A 3,921-nucleotide genomic window follows, 5' to 3' on the forward strand; every position below is an offset into this window, starting at 1 on the left:
GGTGCTGTGGAGTATGGGAAGGTGTTGTCAGTGAATGACTGTAAGAGGATACAAGATGACTTAGGATAAACATTTGTAGTTCATTTGATGAATGGCAGCTAGCTCTAAAGGTAGAAAAACGTAGGTTAATGCAGATGAGTAGGAAAAACAAACCCATAACGTTTGAATGCAGTATTACTAGTGTGCTGCTAGACATAGACATATCAGTTAAATATATAGGCGTAATGTTGCAAAGAAATATGAAATGGAATGAACATGAGAGGATTGGGGAAGGGAACGTGAATGGTCAACTTTGGTTTGTTGGGAGAATTTTAGGAAAGCGTGGTCCATCTGAAAAGGAGACTGCATATAGGAAACTAGTGCATCTTACTTTTGAGTACTGTTTGAGTGTTTGGGATCTGCATGAGGTTGTATTAAAGCAAGACATCGAAGTAATGCAGAGAGGGGCTGCTAGGTTTGTTACCAGTAGGTTCGAACAACATGCACGTATTACAAAGATGCTTCAGAAACTCAAATGGGGATCACTGGAGGGAAGGCAATATTCTTTTCAAGAAGCACTATTGAGAAAATTTACAAAACCACCATTTGAGACTGACTGCAGAACAATTCTATTGCCGCCATTGTATGTTTTGTGTAAGGACTTGTACGGAGGCATTCTGACAATCGTTTTTCCCTTGCTCTATTTGTGAGTGGAGCAGAGAGGGAAATGCTTGGTAGTGGTAGAGGGTAACCTCTACCACTAGGGTCACATAGATGAAAAGGCAAGACCTAGTAGAAATCCATGGTGACACACAAGATATTTAATTTTATTCATGAAAGCAGAAAATATAAAAAAGCAGAAATGAAGCAGGTGAAAGATAATAGAGATGTCTAAAAAAATGAGATTGACACAAAGTGTAAAACAGCTAGAGGACAAACACAAGGCTGCAGAAGCATGCATAACTAGGGGAAAGATTGACACCGCCTATAGCAGAACTGAGACCTTTGGAGCAAGGAATAGGAAGAGCTCAGATGGCAAGCCACTATTTACAAAGAATGTAAAGCTGAAAGAGAAGAAATATATAAAGGATTTTGCACAATGTTATAGAAAGAGCAGAGGAAGAAGGTGAAGATAAAATGGTATATTTGATATTGTGAGAAGAATTTGACAAAGCACTGAAAGACCAAAGTGGAAACAAGGTCCTTGCAGTAGATGTCATTCACTCAAAATTATCGAGATCCTCGAGAAGGCAACCAGGAAAGAATTGTTCCAACAAGCATGCAAGATACGTGAGAGAGGCAGAATGCCCTCAGATTTAAAGAAGAATGTAATAAGTGGAATTCCAAACAAGGCACATGGGAATACTACTGAACCATTACTTTAATAAGCTGTGGTTCCAAAATACTGACACAAATTATTTGCAGAAGAATCGAAAAACTGATAGCAGCCGACATGGCCAGACATCAGTTTGGATTTTGGAGAAATGCAGGAACACACAAGACATTACAACTTATCCTAGAAGATAGACTGAAGAAAGGTAAACACATGTTTACAGAATTTGTAAATTCAGAGAAAGCTTTTGACAATGTTGCCTAGCCTGTACTCTTTGAAACTCTGAAGGTAGAAATAAGAGGTTATCTACAACTTGTACTGAAGGCAGACTGCAGTTATAAGACTGAAGTAGATGAAGGAAATCAGTAATTGAGAAGGGTGAGAGACAGGGTTGTAGCTTGTTCCTGAAGTTATTCAGTTTGTACACTGAGCAAGTAGTAAAGGAAATCAAGGAGAAATTTTAAAGGGAAATTAAAGTTCATGGAGTAGAAATAAAAACTTTTAAGGTATGCCAGTGACATTGTAGTTCTGTCAGATATGGCAAAGGAGTTAGATGAGCAGTTGAACAGAATGCAGGCTGGCTTAATGCCCAAGTGACACAAGCTGCCCTTGGGGCATCAAGCTGAGAGGGGCACCACAGCTACAAGATTTTTATACAGGATGTATCACAATTAGTAGTGGCCACTTGGGGTGCAAAGCTGATAGGGGATTGGGGGCACTAAAATGTATACAGTGTGTATAACACAGATGAAAGTGTGTAAGTGAAAAGGGGGGCACCAAAAAATAAAATGTTTGTGAGAAAAAATGTTCTCAAACTGTCTCTGACAGAATGAATAGTGTCTTGAAAAGAGATTATATGACGAATATCAATAAAACTAAAACAAGGGTGTAACTGAATTAAATCCAGCAATGTTAAGGGAATCATGTAATGAAATGAGAAACTAAATGTAATAGATGAGTTTTGCTATTTTGGCAGTAAAATATCTGATAATGGCTGAAGTTCAAATGGCTCTGAGCACTATGGGACTTAACATCTGAGGTCATCAGTCCCCTAGAACTTGGAACTACTTAAACCTAACTAACCTAAGGACAACACACACATCCATGCCCGAGGCAGGATTCGAACCTGCGACCTTAGCAGTCGTGTAGTTCTGGACTGAGGCGCCTAGAACCGCTCGGCCACTGTGGCCGGCAATGGCTGAAGTAACAAGGATGAAAATACACACTGGCAATACCACGGAAAGCTTTCTGATAAAGAGGAATTTGTTAATATTTAATATAAATTTAAAATTTAGGAAGTCTTTTTCTAAAGGTATTTCTCTGGAGTGCAGCATTGCAGGGAAGTGAAATGTGGACAGTACACAGTTCAGACAAGAAGAACATAGAAGCTTTTAAATGACCGAAAAATGCTGAAGGTCAGATGGATAGATTGAATAACCAACGAGGAAGTACTGAATCGAATTGAAGAAAAATGAAATTTATGGTACAGCTTAACTAAAACAGAGGGATCAATTGACAGGGCACAACCTGAGCCATCAAGGGTTGTGAATTTGGTAATGGATGTAAGCATATGGGGGGGGGGGGGGGGGGGGATTGTCAAGGAAGACAAAGGCTTCAATACAGTAAGCATGCTCAAATGGATGTAGGTGGGGTAGTTACACAGAGATGATGAGACTCGTGCAGGATAGAGTAGTTTGGGGAATCACATCAAAGTGAAGACCACAACAATAACTACAATAACAGTCTACAGATGTCATGTTGCTTTTGATTATTGCCACAGGTCTCATGGAAACCCAGGTGAATGTCCCCCCTCCCATAGTATAATACTACCCTCATCAGCCTGTATCTGTGATGCAGTGCAGGCTTCGAGCAGCCGTTCACCTGGGTGACACAGTATCTGGACATGATCATTGACCTGGTGTAACAAGATATGAGAGTTATCCTATCAGGTGATACTTTTTCACTGGTCCAAGGTCCAATCTTCATGGTCCTGTAACAACTAAATTGCAATTGATGACGTCACTGGTTCAAAACAGGAACAGACAGAAGTTATCCTCTGTCACACGTTCACAACTGTGCGCTGAATGATGTTTTCCAAAACAGTTGCATCTGCACCAGCATTGTACTCTATCACCAGATTTCACAAAGAGAGCTGACTCTCCTGCTTTACAGGGAAAGCAAGCCATGTTCTATGATGATGTTCAATACCTTGTTGCCTGCTCATAATTCCATTGTCCTTCCACCACTTTCATTGATGCTCCCAACAGTAACAAACAGTCGACCAGTTTCACTGTTTCTGTGACGCTCATTCCCATGCAATGGGCTATAACAATCTGCCATTTGTGAAAGTTGCTTATGTTACTGGATTTTCCACTTTGGAGATCATATCATCATTAGAACGATTCCCCTTTGCTTACATGCTTTCCTCGTCTGCAATACCACAAGAAGGTATCCAGCCATACAGTGAACAGCAACCGTAGTGTTTTTGCTCATCAGCGTATTTTTCACTTGATTGTACCAGATTTTAGAGCCTTGTCATACACATTGCATCAGGAAATGGGCTTGTACGTAGCATTAGTATGTGCGACACCATGGACTGTCAACAACAC

The sequence above is a fragment of the Schistocerca piceifrons genome, chromosome 4 (genome assembly GCF_021461385.2).
Source record: "Schistocerca piceifrons isolate TAMUIC-IGC-003096 chromosome 4, iqSchPice1.1, whole genome shotgun sequence".
Classification (NCBI taxonomy): Eukaryota; Metazoa; Arthropoda; class Insecta; order Orthoptera; family Acrididae; genus Schistocerca; species Schistocerca piceifrons.